Source organism: Dermacentor variabilis, chromosome 6, assembly GCF_050947875.1.
Source record: "Dermacentor variabilis isolate Ectoservices chromosome 6, ASM5094787v1, whole genome shotgun sequence".
Classification (NCBI taxonomy): domain Eukaryota; kingdom Metazoa; phylum Arthropoda; class Arachnida; order Ixodida; family Ixodidae; genus Dermacentor; species Dermacentor variabilis.
In genome coordinates, this window is record NC_134573.1 from 19,319,491 (window position 1) to 19,341,610 (window position 22,120).

Below are 22,120 nucleotides of genomic sequence, written 5' to 3' on the forward strand. Positions count from 1 at the left end.
AGGCAGGCAGGCAGGCAGGCAGGCAGGCAGGCAGGCAGGCAGGCAGGCAGGCAGGCAGGCAGGCAGGCAGGCAGGCAGGCAGGCAGGCAGGCAGGCAGGCAGGCAGGCAGGCAGGCAGGCAGGCAGGCAGGCAGGCAGGCAGGCAGGCAGGCAGGCAGGCAGGCAGGCAGGCAGGCAGGCAGGCAGGCAGGCAGGCAGGCAGGCAGGCAGGCAGGCAGGCAGGCAGGCAGGCAGGCAGGCAGGCAGGCAGGCAGGCAGGCAGGCAGGCAGGCAGGCAGGCAGGCAGGCAGGCAGGCAGGCAGGCAGGCAGGCAGGCAGGCAGGCAGGCAGGCAGGCAGGCAGGCAGGCAGGCAGGCAGGCAGGCAGGCAGGCAGGCAGGCAGGCAGGCAGGCAGGCAGGCAGGCAGGCAGGCAGGCAGGCAGGCAGGCAGGCAGGCAGGCAGGCAGGCAGGCAGGCAGGCAGGCAGGCAGGCAGGCAGGCAGGCAGGCAGGCAGGCAGGCAGGCAGGCAGGCAGGCAGGCAGGCAGGCAGGCAGGCAGGCAGGCAGGCAGGCAGGCAGGCAGGCAGGCAGGCAGGCAGGCAGGCAGGCAGGCAGGCAGGCAGGCAGGCAGGCAGGCAGGCAGGCAGGCAGGCAGGCAGGCAGGCAGGCAGGCAGGCAGGCAGGCAGGCAGGCAGGCAGGCAGGCAGGCAGGCAGGCAGGCAGGCAGGCAGGCAGGCAGGCAGGCAGGCAGGCAGGCAGGCAGGCAGGCAGGCAGGCAGGCAGGCAGGCAGGCAGGCAGGCAGGCAGGCAGGCAGGCAGGCAGGCAGGCAGGCAGGCAGGCAGGCAGGCAGGCAGGCAGGCAGGCAGGCAGGCAGGCAGGCAGGCAGGCAGGCAGGCAGGCAGGCAGGCAGGCAGGCAGGCAGGCAGGCAGGCAGGCAGGCAGGCAGGCAGGCAGGCAGGCAGGCAGGCAGGCAGGCAGGCAGGCAGGCAGGCAGGCAGGCAGGCAGGCAGGCAGGCAGGCAGGCAGGCAGGCAGGCAGGCAGGCAGGCAGGCAGGCAGGCAGGCAGGCAGGCAGGCAGGCAGGCAGGCAGGCAGGCAGGCAGGCAGGCAGGCAGGCAGGCAGGCAGGCAGGCAGGCAGGCAGGCAGGCAGGCAGGCAGGCAGGCAGGCAGGCAGGCAGGCAGGCAGGCAGGCAGGCAGGCAGGCAGGCAGGCAGGCAGGCAGGCAGGCAGGCAGGCAGGCAGGCAGGCAGGCAGGCAGGCAGGCAGGCAGGCAGGCAGGCAGGCAGGCAGGCAGGCAGGCAGGCAGGCAGGCAGGCAGGCAGGCAGGCAGGCAGGCAGGCAGGCAGGCAGGCAGGCAGGCAGGCAGGCAGGCAGGCAGGCAGGCAGGCAGGCAGGCAGGCAGGCAGGCAGGCAGGCAGGCAGGCAGGCAGGCAGGCAGGCAGGCAGGCAGGCAGGCAGGCAGGCAGGCAGGCAGGCAGGCAGGCAGGCAGGCAGGCAGGCAGGCAGGCAGGCAGGCAGGCAGGCAGGCAGGCAGGCAGGCAGGCAGGCAGGCAGGCAGGCAGGCAGGCAGGCAGGCAGGCAGGCAGGCAGGCAGGCAGGCAGGCAGGCAGGCAGGCAGGCAGGCAGGCAGGCAGGCAGGCAGGCAGGCAGGCAGGCAGGCAGGCAGGCAGGCAGGCAGGCAGGCAGGCAGGCAGGCAGGCAGGCAGGCAGGCAGGCAGGCAGGCAGGCAGGCAGGCAGGCAGGCAGGCAGGCAGGCAGGCAGGCAGGCAGGCAGGCAGGCAGGCAGGCAGGCAGGCAGGCAGGCAGGCAGGCAGGCAGGCAGGCAGGCAGGCAGGCAGGCAGGCAGGCAGGCAGGCAGGCAGGCAGGCAGGCAGGCAGGCAGGCAGGCAGGCAGGCAGGCAGGCAGGCAGGCAGGCAGGCAGGCAGGCAGGCAGGCAGGCAGGCAGGCAGGCAGGCAGGCAGGCAGGCAGGCAGGCAGGCAGGCAGGCAGGCAGGCAGGCAGGCAGGCAGGCAGGCAGGCAGGCAGGCAGGCAGGCAGGCAGGCAGGCAGGCAGGCAGGCAGGCAGGCAGGCAGGCAGGCAGGCAGGCAGGCAGGCAGGCAGGCAGGCAGGCAGGCAGGCAGGCAGGCAGGCAGGCAGGCAGGCAGGCAGGCAGGCAGGCAGGCAGGCAGGCAGGCAGGCAGGCAGGCAGGCAGGCAGGCAGGCAGGCAGGCAGGCAGGCAGGCAGGCAGGCAGGCAGGCAGGCAGGCAGGCAGGCAGGCAGGCAGGCAGGCAGGCAGGCAGGCAGGCAGGCAGGCAGGCAGGCAGGCAGGCAGGCAGGCAGGCAGGCAGGCAGGCAGGCAGGCAGGCAGGCAGGCAGGCAGGCAGGCAGGCAGGCAGGCAGGCAGGCAGGCAGGCAGGCAGGCAGGCAGGCAGGCAGGCAGGCAGGCAGGCAGGCAGGCAGGCAGGCAGGCAGGCAGGCAGGCAGGCAGGCAGGCAGGCAGGCAGGCAGGCAGGCAGGCAGGCAGGCAGGCAGGCAGGCAGGCAGGCAGGCAGGCAGGCAGGCAGGCAGGCAGGCAGGCAGGCAGGCAGGCAGGCAGGCAGGCAGGCAGGCAGGCAGGCAGGCAGGCAGGCAGGCAGGCAGGCAGGCAGGCAGGCAGGCAGGCAGGCAGGCAGGCAGGCAGGCAGGCAGGCAGGCAGGCAGGCAGGCAGGCAGGCAGGCAGGCAGGCAGGCAGGCAGGCAGGCAGGCAGGCAGGCAGGCAGGCAGGCAGGCAGGCAGGCAGGCAGGCAGGCAGGCAGGCAGGCAGGCAGGCAGGCAGGCAGGCAGGCAGGCAGGCAGGCAGGCAGGCAGGCAGGCAGGCAGGCAGGCAGGCAGGCAGGCAGGCAGGCAGGCAGGCAGGCAGGCAGGCAGGCAGGCAGGCAGGCAGGCAGGCAGGCAGGCAGGCAGGCAGGCAGGCAGGCAGGCAGGCAGGCAGGCAGGCAGGCAGGCAGGCAGGCAGGCAGGCAGGCAGGCAGGCAGGCAGGCAGGCAGGCAGGCAGGCAGGCAGGCAGGCAGGCAGGCAGGCAGGCAGGCAGGCAGGCAGGCAGGCAGGCAGGCAGGCAGGCAGGCAGGCAGGCAGGCAGGCAGGCAGGCAGGCAGGCAGGCAGGCAGGCAGGCAGGCAGGCAGGCAGGCAGGCAGGCAGGCAGGCAGGCAGGCAGGCAGGCAGGCAGGCAGGCAGGCAGGCAGGCAGGCAGGCAGGCAGGCAGGCAGGCAGGCAGGCAGGCAGGCAGGCAGGCAGGCAGGCAGGCAGGCAGGCAGGCAGGCAGGCAGGCAGGCAGGCAGGCAGGCAGGCAGGCAGGCAGGCAGGCAGGCAGGCAGGCAGGCAGGCAGGCAGGCAGGCAGGCAGGCAGGCAGGCAGGCAGGCAGGCAGGCAGGCAGGCAGGCAGGCAGGCAGGCAGGCAGGCAGGCAGGCAGGCAGGCAGGCAGGCAGGCAGGCAGGCAGGCAGGCAGGCAGGCAGGCAGGCAGGCAGGCAGGCAGGCAGGCAGGCAGGCAGGCAGGCAGGCAGGCAGGCAGGCAGGCAGGCAGGCAGGCAGGCAGGCAGGCAGGCAGGCAGGCAGGCAGGCAGGCAGGCAGGCAGGCAGGCAGGCAGGCAGGCAGGCAGGCAGGCAGGCAGGCAGGCAGGCAGGCAGGCAGGCAGGCAGGCAGGCAGGCAGGCAGGCAGGCAGGCAGGCAGGCAGGCAGGCAGGCAGGCAGGCAGGCAGGCAGGCAGGCAGGCAGGCAGGCAGGCAGGCAGGCAGGCAGGCAGGCAGGCAGGCAGGCAGGCAGGCAGGCAGGCAGGCAGGCAGGCAGGCAGGCAGGCAGGCAGGCAGGCAGGCAGGCAGGCAGGCAGGCAGGCAGGCAGGCAGGCAGGCAGGCAGGCAGGCAGGCAGGCAGGCAGGCAGGCAGGCAGGCAGGCAGGCAGGCAGGCAGGCAGGCAGGCAGGCAGGCAGGCAGGCAGGCAGGCAGGCAGGCAGGCAGGCAGGCAGGCAGGCAGGCAGGCAGGCAGGCAGGCAGGCAGGCAGGCAGGCAGGCAGGCAGGCAGGCAGGCAGGCAGGCAGGCAGGCAGGCAGGCAGGCAGGCAGGCAGGCAGGCAGGCAGGCAGGCAGGCAGGCAGGCAGGCAGGCAGGCAGGCAGGCAGGCAGGCAGGCAGGCAGGCAGGCAGGCAGGCAGGCAGGCAGGCAGGCAGGCAGGCAGGCAGGCAGGCAGGCAGGCAGGCAGGCAGGCAGGCAGGCAGGCAGGCAGGCAGGCAGGCAGGCAGGCAGGCAGGCAGGCAGGCAGGCAGGCAGGCAGGCAGGCAGGCAGGCAGGCAGGCAGGCAGGCAGGCAGGCAGGCAGGCAGGCAGGCAGGCAGGCAGGCAGGCAGGCAGGCAGGCAGGCAGGCAGGCAGGCAGGCAGGCAGGCAGGCAGGCAGGCAGGCAGGCAGGCAGGCAGGCAGGCAGGCAGGCAGGCAGGCAGGCAGGCAGGCAGGCAGGCAGGCAGGCAGGCAGGCAGGCAGGCAGGCAGGCAGGCAGGCAGGCAGGCAGGCAGGCAGGCAGGCAGGCAGGCAGGCAGGCAGGCAGGCAGGCAGGCAGGCAGGCAGGCAGGCAGGCAGGCAGGCAGGCAGGCAGGCAGGCAGGCAGGCAGGCAGGCAGGCAGGCAGGCAGGCAGGCAGGCAGGCAGGCAGGCAGGCAGGCAGGCAGGCAGGCAGGCAGGCAGGCAGGCAGGCAGGCAGGCAGGCAGGCAGGCAGGCAGGCAGGCAGGCAGGCAGGCAGGCAGGCAGGCAGGCAGGCAGGCAGGCAGGCAGGCAGGCAGGCAGGCAGGCAGGCAGGCAGGCAGGCAGGCAGGCAGGCAGGCAGGCAGGCAGGCAGGCAGGCAGGCAGGCAGGCAGGCAGGCAGGCAGGCAGGCAGGCAGGCAGGCAGGCAGGCAGGCAGGCAGGCAGGCAGGCAGGCAGGCAGGCAGGCAGGCAGGCAGGCAGGCAGGCAGGCAGGCAGGCAGGCAGGCAGGCAGGCAGGCAGGCAGGCAGGCAGGCAGGCAGGCAGGCAGGCAGGCAGGCAGGCAGGCAGGCAGGCAGGCAGGCAGGCAGGCAGGCAGGCAGGCAGGCAGGCAGGCAGGCAGGCAGGCAGGCAGGCAGGCAGGCAGGCAGGCAGGCAGGCAGGCAGGCAGGCAGGCAGGCAGGCAGGCAGGCAGGCAGGCAGGCAGGCAGGCAGGCAGGCAGGCAGGCAGGCAGGCAGGCAGGCAGGCAGGCAGGCAGGCAGGCAGGCAGGCAGGCAGGCAGGCAGGCAGGCAGGCAGGCAGGCAGGCAGGCAGGCAGGCAGGCAGGCAGGCAGGCAGGCAGGCAGGCAGGCAGGCAGGCAGGCAGGCAGGCAGGCAGGCAGGCAGGCAGGCAGGCAGGCAGGCAGGCAGGCAGGCAGGCAGGCAGGCAGGCAGGCAGGCAGGCAGGCAGGCAGGCAGGCAGGCAGGCAGGCAGGCAGGCAGGCAGGCAGGCAGGCAGGCAGGCAGGCAGGCAGGCAGGCAGGCAGGCAGGCAGGCAGGCAGGCAGGCAGGCAGGCAGGCAGGCAGGCAGGCAGGCAGGCAGGCAGGCAGGCAGGCAGGCAGGCAGGCAGGCAGGCAGGCAGGCAGGCAGGCAGGCAGGCAGGCAGGCAGGCAGGCAGGCAGGCAGGCAGGCAGGCAGGCAGGCAGGCAGGCAGGCAGGCAGGCAGGCAGGCAGGCAGGCAGGCAGGCAGGCAGGCAGGCAGGCAGGCAGGCAGGCAGGCAGGCAGGCAGGCAGGCAGGCAGGCAGGCAGGCAGGCAGGCAGGCAGGCAGGCAGGCAGGCAGGCAGGCAGGCAGGCAGGCAGGCAGGCAGGCAGGCAGGCAGGCAGGCAGGCAGGCAGGCAGGCAGGCAGGCAGGCAGGCAGGCAGGCAGGCAGGCAGGCAGGCAGGCAGGCAGGCAGGCAGGCAGGCAGGCAGGCAGGCAGGCAGGCAGGCAGGCAGGCAGGCAGGCAGGCAGGCAGGCAGGCAGGCAGGCAGGCAGGCAGGCAGGCAGGCAGGCAGGCAGGCAGGCAGGCAGGCAGGCAGGCAGGCAGGCAGGCAGGCAGGCAGGCAGGCAGGCAGGCAGGCAGGCAGGCAGGCAGGCAGGCAGGCAGGCAGGCAGGCAGGCAGGCAGGCAGGCAGGCAGGCAGGCAGGCAGGCAGGCAGGCAGGCAGGCAGGCAGGCAGGCAGGCAGGCAGGCAGGCAGGCAGGCAGGCAGGCAGGCAGGCAGGCAGGCAGGCAGGCAGGCAGGCAGGCAGGCAGGCAGGCAGGCAGGCAGGCAGGCAGGCAGGCAGGCAGGCAGGCAGGCAGGCAGGCAGGCAGGCAGGCAGGCAGGCAGGCAGGCAGGCAGGCAGGCAGGCAGGCAGGCAGGCAGGCAGGCAGGCAGGCAGGCAGGCAGGCAGGCAGGCAGGCAGGCAGGCAGGCAGGCAGGCAGGCAGGCAGGCAGGCAGGCAGGCAGGCAGGCAGGCAGGCAGGCAGGCAGGCAGGCAGGCAGGCAGGCAGGCAGGCAGGCAGGCAGGCAGGCAGGCAGGCAGGCAGGCAGGCAGGCAGGCAGGCAGGCAGGCAGGCAGGCAGGCAGGCAGGCAGGCAGGCAGGCAGGCAGGCAGGCAGGCAGGCAGGCAGGCAGGCAGGCAGGCAGGCAGGCAGGCAGGCAGGCAGGCAGGCAGGCAGGCAGGCAGGCAGGCAGGCAGGCAGGCAGGCAGGCAGGCAGGCAGGCAGGCAGGCAGGCAGGCAGGCAGGCAGGCAGGCAGGCAGGCAGGCAGGCAGGCAGGCAGGCAGGCAGGCAGGCAGGCAGGCAGGCAGGCAGGCAGGCAGGCAGGCAGGCAGGCAGGCAGGCAGGCAGGCAGGCAGGCAGGCAGGCAGGCAGGCAGGCAGGCAGGCAGGCAGGCAGGCAGGCAGGCAGGCAGGCAGGCAGGCAGGCAGGCAGGCAGGCAGGCAGGCAGGCAGGCAGGCAGGCAGGCAGGCAGGCAGGCAGGCAGGCAGGCAGGCAGGCAGGCAGGCAGGCAGGCAGGCAGGCAGGCAGGCAGGCAGGCAGGCAGGCAGGCAGGCAGGCAGGCAGGCAGGCAGGCAGGCAGGCAGGCAGGCAGGCAGGCAGGCAGGCAGGCAGGCAGGCAGGCAGGCAGGCAGGCAGGCAGGCAGGCAGGCAGGCAGGCAGGCAGGCAGGCAGGCAGGCAGGCAGGCAGGCAGGCAGGCAGGCAGGCAGGCAGGCAGGCAGGCAGGCAGGCAGGCAGGCAGGCAGGCAGGCAGGCAGGCAGGCAGGCAGGCAGGCAGGCAGGCAGGCAGGCAGGCAGGCAGGCAGGCAGGCAGGCAGGCAGGCAGGCAGGCAGGCAGGCAGGCAGGCAGGCAGGCAGGCAGGCAGGCAGGCAGGCAGGCAGGCAGGCAGGCAGGCAGGCAGGCAGGCAGGCAGGCAGGCAGGCAGGCAGGCAGGCAGGCAGGCAGGCAGGCAGGCAGGCAGGCAGGCAGGCAGGCAGGCAGGCAGGCAGGCAGGCAGGCAGGCAGGCAGGCAGGCAGGCAGGCAGGCAGGCAGGCAGGCAGGCAGGCAGGCAGGCAGGCAGGCAGGCAGGCAGGCAGGCAGGCAGGCAGGCAGGCAGGCAGGCAGGCAGGCAGGCAGGCAGGCAGGCAGGCAGGCAGGCAGGCAGGCAGGCAGGCAGGCAGGCAGGCAGGCAGGCAGGCAGGCAGGCAGGCAGGCAGGCAGGCAGGCAGGCAGGCAGGCAGGCAGGCAGGCAGGCAGGCAGGCAGGCAGGCAGGCAGGCAGGCAGGCAGGCAGGCAGGCAGGCAGGCAGGCAGGCAGGCAGGCAGGCAGGCAGGCAGGCAGGCAGGCAGGCAGGCAGGCAGGCAGGCAGGCAGGCAGGCAGGCAGGCAGGCAGGCAGGCAGGCAGGCAGGCAGGCAGGCAGGCAGGCAGGCAGGCAGGCAGGCAGGCAGGCAGGCAGGCAGGCAGGCAGGCAGGCAGGCAGGCAGGCAGGCAGGCAGGCAGGCAGGCAGGCAGGCAGGCAGGCAGGCAGGCAGGCAGGCAGGCAGGCAGGCAGGCAGGCAGGCAGGCAGGCAGGCAGGCAGGCAGGCAGGCAGGCAGGCAGGCAGGCAGGCAGGCAGGCAGGCAGGCAGGCAGGCAGGCAGGCAGGCAGGCAGGCAGGCAGGCAGGCAGGCAGGCAGGCAGGCAGGCAGGCAGGCAGGCAGGCAGGCAGGCAGGCAGGCAGGCAGGCAGGCAGGCAGGCAGGCAGGCAGGCAGGCAGGCAGGCAGGCAGGCAGGCAGGCAGGCAGGCAGGCAGGCAGGCAGGCAGGCAGGCAGGCAGGCAGGCAGGCAGGCAGGCAGGCAGGCAGGCAGGCAGGCAGGCAGGCAGGCAGGCAGGCAGGCAGGCGGGCGGGCGGGCGGGCGGGCGGGCGGGCGGGCGGGCGGGCGGGGCAGGGCAGGGCAGGGCAGGGCAGGGCAAGGCAAGGCAGGCGGGCGGGCGGGCGGGCGGGCGGGCGGGCAAGGCAGGGCAGGGCAGGGCAGGGCAGGGCAGGGCAGGGCAGGGCAGGCAAGGCAAGGCAAGGCAGGCAGGGCAAGGCAAGGCAAGGCAAGGCAAGGCAAGGCAAGGCAGGCAGGCAGGCAAGGCAGGCAGGCAGGCAGGCAGGCAGGCAGGGCAAGGCAAGGCAAGGCAGGCAGGCAGGCAGGCAGGCAGGCAGGCAGGCAGGCAGGCAGGCAGGCAGGCAGGCAGGCAGGCAGGCAGGCAGGCAGGCAGGCAGGCAGGCAGGCAGGCAGGCAGGCAGGCAGGCAGGCAGGCAGGCAGGCAGGCAGGCAGGCAGGCAGGCAGGCAGGCAGGCAGGCAGGCAGGCAGGCAGGCAGGCAGGCAGGCAGGCAGGCAGGCAGGCAGGCAGGCAGGCAGGCAGGCAGGCAGGCAGGCAGGCAGGCAGGCAGGCAGGCAGGCAGGCAGGCAGGCGGGCAGGCGGGCAGGCGGGCGGGCGGGCGGGCAGGCGGGCAGGCGGGCAGGCGGGCAGGCAGGCAGGCAGGCAGGCAGGCAGGCAGGCAGGCAGGCAGGCAGGCAGGCAGGCAGGCAGGCAGGCAGGCAGGCAGGCAGGCAGGCAGGCAGGCAGGCAGGCAGGCAGGCAGGCAGGCAGGCAGGCAGGCAGGCAGGCAGGCAGGCAGGCAGGCAGGCAGGCAGGCAGGCAGGCAGGCAGGCAGGCAGGCAGGCAGGCAGGCAGGCAGGCAGGCAGGCAGGCAGGCAGGCAGGCAGGCAGGCAGGCAGGCAGGCAGGCAGGCAGGCAGGCAGGCAGGCAGGCAGGCAGGCAGGCAGGCAGGCAGGCAGGCAGGCAGGCAGGCAGGCAGGCAGGCGGGCGGGCGGGCGGGCGGGCGGGCGGGCGGGCGGGCGGGCGGGCGGGCGGGCGGCGGGCGGGGCAGGGCAGGGCAGGGCAGGGCAGGGCAGGGCAAGGCAAGGCAGGCGGGCGGGCGGGCGGGCGGGCGGGCGGGCGGGCAAGGCAGGGCAGGGCAGGGCAGGGCAGGGCAGGGCAGGGCAGGGCAGGCAAGGCAAGGCAAGGCAGGCAGGCAGGGCAAGGCAAGGCAAGGCAAGGCAAGGCAAGGCAAGGCAGGCAGGCAGGCAAGGCAGGCAGGCAGGCAGGCAGGCAGGCAGGGCAAGGCAAGGCAAGGCAAGGCAAGGCAAGGCAAGGCAAGGCAGGCGGGCGGGCGGGCGGGCGGGCAGGCGGGCAGGCGGGCGGGCCGGGGACGAGGAGGGCTGCTAGAGAACTGGGGAACATTGAGTTGAGACGTTGAACACATAGGGTTTAGACCCATGTTCTTAAATTGCTATCTGTCGGCGGCCTGAATCATCGCAACCGTGGTTGCTGCCGGATCGGGAGGCGTCGCGGAGATAGCTGGCGAACAGGCTGCCTCGAGCTCGCGGCGAACAATATGGGTTATGTCGTCACAGGTGGTGGTCTGATGTGGTCGACCCTCACACGTCGACGTAGCAGCAGTGTTTGGTAGCCGGGTGATGTGGTGTGTTCAAGGTGACGGTATTCTGTTATGATGGCGTCGTCAACGACAAAGACGTTGAAAGCGTCGTCGGCGATGCCTTTAAGCACATGTGCCCCTTTCTCTGCTTCAGACATAGTATCGTCAGCTTTGTGGCATAGAGCCAAAACGTTGAGGATATATGAAACGTACGGCTCGGTAGACGTCTGAACACGTGACCCAAGAACCTTTCTCGCGGGAAATTTGCGCCCAGTGGGGGTCCGCGAGCAGTTCCTGTAGCTTTTTCTTGAATCTGTCCCAACTGGTTATCTCGTCGTCATGCGTTCGGTGCCACGCGTGGGGAGCCTCCGAGATAAAAGATGACATTGACGAGCATAATCGTTGGGTGCCAGCCGTTATTAGCACTGGCGTGTTCATAGAGCTTGACCCATTTGTGAACGTCTTGTCCCTCCAGGCCAGAGAACAAACCGGGGTCGCGCCGTTGGGCAACCGTGACGATTTGAGCAGTCGGGCAAGCCGAAGCCCTTGTAGAGGTGGTCTCGTCACCGGGAGGCATGGAACAAGCTAGATGTACCGACCACTTTGGAGTTCCGTGGCGAGGACGGGGATCACTAACCTCCACCAGCATGTTACGTGTGGAAAGACAAAGACGAAAGAGGCTATTTATAAGCTACTTACACTGGAGCCATACAGCCTTGTTCGCGCCAAGGGCACAGATCAACTTACTCGTCGTTCTCGCGGCGGCTCGTCTCTGGAGAATCCCTCGATGATATAATAATATTATGTCTATGAAAATGATGGAAACAACACACCTTTTATTATAATTTGAAGACAGACAAAACTTCAGCGCACTGCCGACTAGAGGAACAGCTGTTCGCTTCTTGTGCAGTGTTAAACACGGACAGTGCCAATATAAATCACTTCACACGAGACTGCATCGTCGCAGCTAGCACAGAAGTTCAGAGATGTTCACGTCACGTAACGAAGAAAATGCCGTGGGCTTCACAAGCACGTTGCTGGTTGGCTTGCACTGATCAATCAGCCACAACACTGCGTAAGCAGAAACAGCAGCAAAAATAGGTAGATTGTTGCTACAATACACGACCAAACACCTACATCACTCCGACTTCACCCCGTCCTTGTCGCATAGGAACTGATGGCAATGGGGATGGTGTGCTTCCTTGCTTCGACTCAGACAACTGTGAAATTTGTGGGGATGCGCGAGAGAGGCATGCGACATTCTTTGCACGGACCCCCTTCACCTTGACCACAGCCGAGCTAAAGCCCCCTTTATGCCGAACCATGCATCCCCCCTCCCTACCTTGCGAGTGTTGACTGACTCGTAGGCATTCATCACCTCTCGGTGGCGGCTGCGGCGGGTCTTTGTGTATGCAACCCCTTCCGGCAATGGCCCTCAGAGGGAGGAGTGCAGTACCCTGGAGGGGATGGCCTAGGGTGAAAAACAACCTGACAAAACAGCCGGCCAAATTTGTTTGTGCACGTAGTAGGTCCATGAATACTTTGTTTAGCGCAAAACGACAGGCACAAGAAAGACGACCAGGACAAGGCGCCTTGTCCGGGTCGTCTTTCTTATGCCTGTCGTTTTGCGCTAAACAAAGTATTCATTGATTCGCACCAACTAGCCCGCCAACGCATTGAGCACGTAGTAGGTGTTTAATTCTATATTTCGAGACAATGATTGTACTGAAAATCGACTTGTTTCAAAATGTAATAGAAATAGAAAAATTAGATCATATAGGGAAGTTATATGGTCATTCTATTTTGTACCAAAACATATTTTAGCACTTGTCGCCTTGAAAGACAAAAATTTGCTCCATGGAGCCCAGCGCAAAATAATGCTGAAATCTATTGTAGTAGTATTTTTATAATTCAATAGATCTCCAAAGCGTGGTGGCGATGACGCTACCGGTTTTCAGACGCCCGAAGCACGGCAAAAGCAAGGCTGTTGATATCCTGGATCTTAGCTGGAATGCCGTTATTACGAATGTCGTAAGGGCACCACAAATCATTGTTGGAGCTCAGAATTTTATCGCCGTGTTATGAAGCGCAAGCATTGAATATTAGGAGTGCATAATAGCCCCTTTCCGATCAGTTTTTTTTTTACACAGCAAGCAACCAGCACCTAAAAGCAGATCAGCTGCCATAGTTATTTTGCCTTCGCTTTGAGGCAACGTCCTATTTGTTTCATTTAATGTACAGAAGCCGTCAGTAGGAGGCAAGGAAGAAAGCGTGCGAATAGAGACGCGAACAAAGCTAGGTTTTTTTTACAGTAACGATAATTTCATTCTTTTGTGACAGGAAGGCGTTACTTGCAAAGGGCTTTTTTTTTTTGTATTCGACCTGTGCGCTTTCTCGGGTCAAAACTAGCTCTCACTTAGCAGCCTCTGTATTTTGCAGCCTTTTGGATATTTGAATGGCAACGTTCCAGCGCCGTGTTACTCTAAGTTTCGGCTATTTTTGTTCTTTTGAACAAATATCGGGACGCTAATGTGCATATATGTTCCAGCTTAGAGCGTGCTATTTAAATCGCGCAGTGCACTGACTTGATTGTCTTGTTGAAAAGCTAATTGGTTGCCTTGCAATAGCAGTGTGTGGAAAGGGCCGATTTACGCTCGAGCCACAAGCCACACCAAGCGCCTGCCCACATGCGTGTGATCGAGTCACAATTTGCACATTTCGCAGACTGGAACACACATTTCGGTTTACACTGCATGTGCGAGGCCAGTGTATGCGAAAATTTGTGAACCAGTGTGTGAACTGTGCAGTTTTCCGCACGACGCACGCGTGTGGCAAGTGGGCGGTGCCAGAACTCAAGTGTAAATCGGCCATTAATGAACCAGCCCGAAGGCCGGGATAAAGCTGTGTAGCTGGTGCGTGGCTTGCATAGTACTCCCCGCAATGACACGGGTCAGGTGGTTTAACGCCAGCAAATTTTCCTAAAGTGGGCAGACGTCACCGCATGCTCACGTAGTCCAGCAGAACCTTTAAAAATATAAGTTTTAACCGTTTACGAGCATATTTCTTTAAACATTATAGTGGCACTCCCTCAACAATCCGCCACGGACTTGGATTGGAACTGTGATTTAAAACAAAGAGCTTTATTGCCGAGCATGCCATACGTCGGCAATAATGTGTATTAGAAAAAATTATGAAAAATTTATAAGTTACTTCTCATAAATATTTTTCGGCAAACAGTACGAGCCGAACACGTACTGAGGATACATGTCCTTCAGAAAAATAGGTATATTTTTATAATGTATACTGAAGCATTCTTTACACAAAAGTAACGAGCCTTTTGACGGAGTACTAAAGTTGTTATTTAGACGAAGGCTAGAAGAAGATATGTTAACGGTGTACTTCATGAATTCTTTGCACAAGGTAAAAAGGAAGAGTTTTAAAGGTGTACTTACGATATTATTTATACAAAAGTAAGAAGGAACTATTTTAATGGTGTATTTAAAACATTCTTTATAGAAAAGTAAGAAGGAGGTGTTCAAACGGTCTATTGAAAATATTATTTATACAAATGTAAGAACGAAGTCGTTAACGGTGCATTTAAAACATTCTATATACAAAAGTAAGAAGAAAGTCAGTTAACAGTGTATTGAAAATATTCTTTATACAAGAGTAACAAAAAAGTCTTGTGACAGTGTATGAAAAGCGTTACTAGAATGTAAATGTAAATAGACTGGCAGTAATGTAAACAGAAAGTTGGTAGAAGTTCTAAGTAATGTTAATATGTATTTTTGTGAGGGTAGACAAAGCATGCACAAGAAATAGATCGGCATGATTGATTAACGAAACAGGCAACACAATTTTACTTAAGCTTTTGACTAAATACTTTGCGGTATACAGTTCATTTATTATTTACACCTAAGTTTGAAAGCCTTTCCATTTTGAACGAATTTCGGAACGGCACAGACTTAGGAATAAGCGCAATGAAACTTGCTGTAATATTCACTGTTTCACGTACTTTTGAACAAAAAGCTACTTGGCGCCTTGAAGAGCAAACATTTATGGAACGCACCGTATATGGTCGTAAATTTTGGGAATGTATGTCTTGAAACTGTTGTCACCCTGAAAATTCGTGTCATCCTGTGGTGTCCTCCTGAAAAGTACGCCTTACGAACCCACCGGCTACAATTTGTAAATTTATATATGTGCCATCACGTAAAATATTGGTAAAATTAGTGAACCTACTTTGATTTTAACCCGCCGTGGTTGCTCAGTGACTATGGTGTTAGGCAACTGAGCACGAGGTCTCGGGATCCAATCCCGGCCACGGCGGCCGCATTTCGATGGGGAGAAATGCGAAAACACCCGTGTACTTAGATTTAGGTGCTCGTTAAAGAACCCCAGGTGGTCAAAATGTCCTGAGTCCTCCACTACGGCGTGCCTCATAATCAAAAAGTGGTTTTGGCACGTAAAACCCCATAATTGAATTTTTTTTACTTTGCTTTTAGCAGATTATGATTTTGATCATTCGTGAATGTAAGGTCCGCCTCCTTGAGCATTCTAGCTCAAGTACTATAGCGTTATGCCATCTGCCAAAAGCGATTTCTAAACATTATGTGCATGGACTATGTACATGCGTAATCCAGATCACTATGTTGTTGCGCAGTTAGCATGGTGAAAGCTGTGAGAAAGACTACAAACCGGCGTACATGACGTCATGTGAATGCTTCCTATAATAATAAAAAAAACATCCAGTATGGAAAAGAATAGTGCGCAGTCTTCACCACGCATGCGGGTCAAGAAAAAAAATCGCACTTCCATGCGGGAAGCCCAACATGATAAGCGGCCAAGAAGCGCCAGTTGTCTTAATGTGGGTAGTGCTGTCTTAATTTCACAGCTGTAGCTGAATTCTTAATGTCTTGTTGGCATTCGGGACCACGACGTTGAATATGCACACTGTTGTGAATAGCATTTGAATTTCCGGTGCTTGCCAGCTTAGTGTCAAATCCGACATTGCCGGTTAGGAATACCATGGTGGTGTCACCCTTGGGCCTGGCTTTCACTTTGGCCGCGCTACGCGCACTCGTCGCTTCAACTCCGAACGAGATGCTACAAGCCAAAGGTGCACCTACAGACCATGAGACGAAGGCTGTTGACGCTTTCCTCAGTGGAGCATACAACTTGAGCTGTGCTAAGTACACGTCGTGTCCAAAGCCTGGAAACCACAGCCAGTGGCCGCCGCGGCAGCACGTCTCTGGCAATGCGACTCGCTTCGCGACGCCCAGCTGCGACTGCGAGCCTTCATGCTTCGACTACGGCTCCTGCTGCATTGGCAGCCCATTGAGGGATGCGCAACCGGTCATGTCTTGTCGAAACGTGCGGCTCGCCGACGTCTCCTCGAGCGTCTACATGAGGACAACGTGCGCCCACGACTGGCAAGACGACCAGGTGCGCAGGTGAGGATCTCCAAGTACTCTACTTTGCTCTATCACTGCTGCTTTGGCTGCTGCTTTGGCGGGCAGTGCGTTCAAGATCTATAGGAAGTGAACTCTCTAATGATTGCAGAAATTAGAATCAGCTGGCGCATTTAACAAGCATTTGCCACGTTAAGCAGCTGACGTCACCTGCTCTATAGAAAACGTTTTTTCCCTTCCCGCGTGGGTGACGCTACCTTCTTATTTTGTTGTAACGCAAGCTGAACAAGGACAGCAGAAAGGCACATCTGGCGCAAACAGCGCTAACTTTCAAACCTTCTATTTCATTATCTTCAAAGGAGCTCAATTACCTTTGTTTGCGCTGAACGTGTACATGTTTGTGAATATGTAAGTAAAAAAAACTGCTTACGTGTGCTTCCCAGTTAATTTTTTTTGTTCATTTTTTCAGAAATTTTACACGTGCTGTATGACGTAGCAAGGGTATCTATATAGCGACGAGAAAGGGAAATCAATCTGCTGAAACTTAGCTCTGTGTGTGTCAGATGTGCCTTTCTGCTGTCCTTGTTCAGTTAGCGCTACAACAAAATAAGATATGCCGTACCAATAAGCCCCTGCCCTCAACGACGCTACCTTCGTTTGGCGATAATTATCGCCAAGTTTTGCGTGCGGTAGCGACTTATGTTTTGCATTTTCTGATTCTGCAGTCGTTCAGCCTAAATGCCGTATTGCACGAAGTTAGTCAGCTGTTCGGGAACTCAGCTATATAGGTTGCGTAGACGTGGCAAATGGAACTCGTTCGGCGCGCATGTTAAAAAACGTTTCCTGTCAAAATAGGTTACAACCAGGATGATTACATCTGGGGAAAGAGCACTAAACGTAATTTACAACTCCTAGAGCACTGCGCTCTGTTGTGAATAGCGCCCAGTCGTGCCAGTTTCAAAAGGTTTGGCTGCTTCGAAGCATCAGGAGGACAAGCGGCAAGCGATCGCACATCTCACTTTCTATTGACTTTTTATTGACATTAAAGACAGCGTCTAGTTCAAGAAGCCTTTGTGTTGCGTTTTGCGCGAAACATTTGCGTTCATTCTTGTGCACAGCTTGACTTTCTCTGAAAAAGGAAAAGAGTCACTCATCGCATCAAGCGCCCTGTCTATGCGCCCATGGCCATTGACGCGGCACCGTTGTATTGTATAAAGCGATGAATCAAAAGCAATGATCAGTGAATGCACATTATGAAGCATACCCGCTATAAAACAAAGGTACAGCCTTTGGGTCGTATCTCGCCACACAGTAATCATCTGTCATGCTTGCGTTTTCTTTCATGAAAACGCTGCGCTTGCTACTTTCCTGTCGAGAATGCTCCGTCATGTTGATAAGGCGCATGCCGTTTGTGACTTGGAAGTACAGGGAAGTACACAATAATAACACAATAATAAGAGGTGCAGGTGCAATCAGTAGCAGGTGCAATAACTTGTATAAAGACATCAGTCTATAATTTGAATTTCTGAAGCCGCTTCTCTTCTGTCACTTTTGATCTCAAGGTCATCTTTTGATATTGCTATAATTATGTTTTAAACAATTATAACTGAGTCCTGATAGGTTTTCGTAAAGAATTAGGTGTTTCATAGTTCCAAATTTCGAAAACGGATCAAATAAATGTTTCTACTGCATTCATATTTTGCTCGAGAATTCGCTGTTTAAAATTGTCAAATATATACTTCTGGTAGAAATCAATGGGCTTACTGTCGTCTCGGTTACGACAGACAGGCGCAAGTGACTCCTCTTCCGGCCGCTTTTGCTGCCCGACAACCACGGTTGTTGCAGAGCCTTGCACAGAAGCACCAGTTCATAAGCGAATGCAGAGACGGATATCGGTTTAAGTATGAGAACTTTAATCGTCATTCGCGGAGTATTATATACAGGGGCTCCGTCTCTCCAATGCGTTTGCTCTGCGCCCTCGAGGTGAATTTCCAGCAATTTTCGCAATCCCAGGGTAACTGCAGTTTTATGTTACGCAGACCATCCTGTCAGGCATCAGATAGCAGAATCCTTTAGCGAATCCATAACAATCTTAACCAAAAAGCACAAAAGCGAAAGCTGACCGGGCAGTAGACCATACCCTTTCATGTAACGCAAATTGTGCAGGCCCACAAGGGCGCTGGTCCCGCCAGTGAGGAGTATGAAAAACCTGAAAGCGGAAGCCTTGTTCGCTCGTAATCGCGCTGGAGCATTGGCACAATGTCTTCGGGTGACAGAGTAAGCTGCCGTAGCCCTTCCGAGTTGACAAGGAATGGCAGAACCGATTCCGCCGAATTTAATAGCCATGAATAGCCGTTCGCATTGGGCCCGTCACCATGAGAACATGAGCTGTACATCGCGTTGTAACATAAAAGCGAAGGGTAATCTTGATCGCTGATTTAATACTCGATTACTCAAAGGCATATTGTAGGGCAACGGCACAAGCACAAACCCTACACAGACACGGTATGTTTCAATCATGTCACGGGTAATAGCGAATTCATTTAAGAGACTGCCTCTAGCTTTGGTTTTCGTCGTCTTGCCCTTTCCCGGACCGTGCCGTAGCATTCCACGGATGCGCAGGCGAAGCTCGCCACGTGAGCCCTAAAACTGGCGCACGATGGGGACGAAACTTATCGATACGAGCAACGTGTGCCCATAGGGTCTGGCTAAACCGGCGACCAGCTGATGTCAGGCGTCCCACCAGGTAGGTCGAGTTCCTCGAACGATCTACTATGAGGAATGGGCCGGTAAACTTCGGTATAAACTCTTGACATAGAGCACGTTTGTGTTGACGGTCCAACAGTCGAACTTCTCTTCTAGTGTGCGACACAGGCTCACGTCGGCTGTCACTGCGCTCGTTGGATCGGCGTTATGGCGCCACTGTACGAATACGACCAATACGACGGGTGTCTGCGGCAAACGACTAGTAGATGTGAAATTTAAATGGTAGTATAGAAATGAAAGGCGCTTGTTGGTGCGTGTTCATGATTACATTGCGCCAAGTTTTACAATGGCACAAATAGTACGCTTTAACAAATAAAGTCTGCGATCCCACGCACTGTAGGAATCAATATAAGCGAAGCCTTGTATGCTCTTTGCGTTGGTTGACGATAATTAGCGCTGATGTTGGTGGTGAATGTATAAATTGTTCGCCATTTACTCTAATACAAGAGGGGCGAGTTTGCATGCACCACTTCTGCTCGTCTGCGCAGTACACGGAACACACAGGGAGACGTGCTTGCATGAGGAGTTGTTGTGGGTGCATAGTCTCTGAAAGTGTTGAGCATTATCATTGCCTCACATTGCACATCGCGCGGTGGCAGCAGCAGTGTGCACCACGCATTTGCTGCATTAAATGCAAACCCTTCTGTAAGGCGCACGTTGTGTACTGCTCTCGCTGGGTGAATCTCTTCGCATTCCAATAGGATGTGCTCAATGGTCTCTAATATTTTTCTGCCGCATATACATGCCTCATAACATCTGGAATATTTGCTTCGGTATGGTTTGGCCTTGGGCAACTAGCTGCAGCCTCAAATAGTCAGGCTCTTTTCTTTGTGTTGCCATAGAAATTTCGTTTTTACTTTGTTTTTCTCATGCTTTTAAATTCCAATGAACTTTTTTGTTTCCATTCTTTGCTTCCAAATAACTTTCTGTTTCTCAGTTACTTTCTGATCATTCCTGGTTGCTATTTAAATTAGGCTGTACTTGGCTGCCCACTTTCCTAACCTATTCCTCCAAATTGTGCCCACGCTTTTTAGGTACAAATTCTTGTGAACTTTAGCGGCCATTTCTTTTGATTCATGTTCCTGAGTCGTTCTCCAAAACAAATTTTGCTGTGCGCTACTCTGACTTCAGACGAGGCCCCACCCATGTGTCCTTGTACTGGATGAGGAGGAAAGAACTTTATTGTGTGCCCTGCGAGTTGGTGGGGAGGGTCAAAGGCCCCGCCTAGGTGACGGCCAGGAGTTCGTGGGTCCTGGCGGCATCCTCGGCCCGCTGGACGGCCCATAGTTGATCCGGCTATGGCCATAGGCCGGGCTGAGCAGCGCGGCTTCCCAGGGAGTGCGAAGGCTGCTGCTAGAGGGCGCGTTTTCTTTATTATTTATCCCTCGGCATTCCCATAATATATGCTGCAGAGTGGCTCTGGATTCACATGTTTTGCATTTGTCCGTATGATATACATCCGGATATAGGATGTGCGAGAGCGCAGGATTCGTTTGTAACTGCGCCATGCGACAGACTGCTTTTTTGTCAATTTTGCGTGAGGTCGTGCGAATACACCTTTGTAACCTATAATGTTTCGTAATGTCATTATATGTTGTCATTCTGTCCTCCCACTCTCATTCATTTACCGCACCGTCCCGTCCGGAGGGTGTCGGGGCGTCACTTGCGACTGCGGCTCGGTCCGTGAGCCCTCGAGACACGTCGTGTGCCGCCTCGTTGTTGCCGTCCTACGCGAAGATGTGAGCGGTTGTCCAGGTGATGTATATGTTTCTTTTGTAATTTTGGTCTCCTGCAAGAAGAATGCGTAGTGCCTCCGGGGAGATTCGGCCGTTGGCAAAGCTTCTTATTGCCGTCTGAGAGTCGCTGACTATCACGGTTGCGTTAGTCTGAGCTACTGCCAGCGCTATGGCTACTTCTTCAGCTATCTCGTTACTTGTGGTGCGTATCGTCGCGTACGTCTTGCACTGTTTCTCCCTATCGATTACGGCTGCCGTAAACCCCCCGTCTGCGACTGTATCGAGCCGCGTCTACGAACACTGCGCCCTTGTCGCTGCCGAATTTCTTCTGTATTTGCTTCGCTCTGTTCTCTCTTCTGTCCTTATTGTGTTCTGGGTGCATGTTCTTTGGCATGGGAGGTATTAACAATCTTTCCTTCGTCTTTCTCGGGATGTCCACCTTGACACCGTGCTGTGCGCGGTAACCTATGTCTAATTTCTCTAGGATGTGTTTGCCTGCTCTAGTCTTAGAGAGGCGTTCATATTGTGCGGTACATTGCGCTTCAATGAGCTCGTCTATCGTGTTGTGTAGGCCTAATTGCAGCAACTTGTCCGTGCTGGTGCTGATCGGTAGTCCTATGGCTAGTTCGTATATTTTCCGAATGAGGCATTCTAGTTTGATCTTTTCCACGACCTGCCATTTTAAGTACGGCGCCACATATACTATCCTACTTATTACGAAGGCCTGTATTAACCTGATCGTGTTTTCCACTTTCATCCCGCTATGTTTATTTGTTATCCTTCTGATTAGCCTCATGATTTGTGCTACAGTTCCCTCCAGTCTTCTGAGGGTTTCTCCGTTGTTGTCCTTGGCTTCAATGAGGAGCCCCAGTGCCCTGATCCTATCGACCTTGGGTATGGGTTTCCCATCGGCCGTCTTTAACTGTATCTCCTCTCTATGGGTGAGCTCTTCCCTGTAGTTGCCTGGTTTGCCACCTCTGCGAGTCGGTCTGTACAGCAACAGCTCCGATTTCTCTGCCGAGCATGTTAACCCTGTCCCCTCTAGATATTTTTCGATTGTTTCGACCGCTGTTTGAAGCGTTTGTTCTATCTGCGGGTCACTTCCGTTTCTCACGCATAGGGTGATATCGTCAGCGTATAAGGCATGATTTAGACACTCGATTTCTTGTAGCTTGGCTAGCAGCCCGATTAGCGCCAGATTGAATAGCGTCGGTGATAAGACCGAGCCCTGCGGCGTACCTGCGCTGCCTATCTCGATCTCCTCCGAAACTAGGTCCGCTATCGTGATCTTTGCCTTTGTGCCCGTTAGAAAATTGCGTACATAATCGTACGTGCGTTTTCCCAGTCATAGTTCGCCTACTCTATCTAGTATCGTTGCATGTGTTACGTTATCGAAGGCCTTTTTTAGGTCCAACCCGAGAATCGCCTTTGTCGATCTGCCCGAATCGTCTATGATCTGATGTTTTAGTTGTAACAGAGTGTCCTGTGCTGAGAGGTTTCTCCTGAATCCTATCATCGTGGGCGGGAGCGCGTCGCAGTCTTCGAGGTAGGTGGTTATCCTCGCTAGGACCACGTGCTCCATGAGTTTCCCAACGCAAGAAGTGAAAGATATGGGTCTCAGGTTCTCAATTTGCAGTCGCTTGCCCTGTTCAGATATTAACATGATTTGTGCCGTCTTCCATTGCTGCGGAATCTGCCCTGCCTCCCAGCATTTTTTAATATATTCGGTTAACTTAGCTATAGACTCATCGTCCAATTCCTTAGCGTTTTATCCGTTATACCGTCTAGTCCGGGTGCCGACTAGGTATTGAGTTTCTGTAGGGCTGCCCTGACTTCTGACTCGCCGATTTTGCTGTCTAATTCGTCATTTACCTGCCCTGTGTAGTCAGGGTGTATGGCGGGCAGCGCTTGCGAGATCTATCCTTTCACGATTTCCTTGAACAAGACCTTCTTTGTCCCTCGGTACGTTTGTATTAGCCGATTTATATTTTGCCTATGTGCCGACTTTGTCCCGTCGGGGTCTAACAAATATCGAAGCATGTTCCACGTTTTTGCCATTCCTATCTGACTGTCCATGTTGTTGCATTTTTCCTCCCACTGTTGCGTGCATAGCTGCTGGGGGTACTGTTCTATGTCCCTGTTCAATTTGGCTATCTTTCTACGAAGCGTCCGGTTGTGTTTTTGTTTTTTCCATCTCCGTTGCAACCCTGCCTTAGCTTCCACATGTGTAGAAGCTTACTGCCTACGTTCTTTGAATGCGCCTCCGGCGGGACCGTTTCCGTAGCTGCCGCCACATCTCCCTTCAGTTTTTCGGT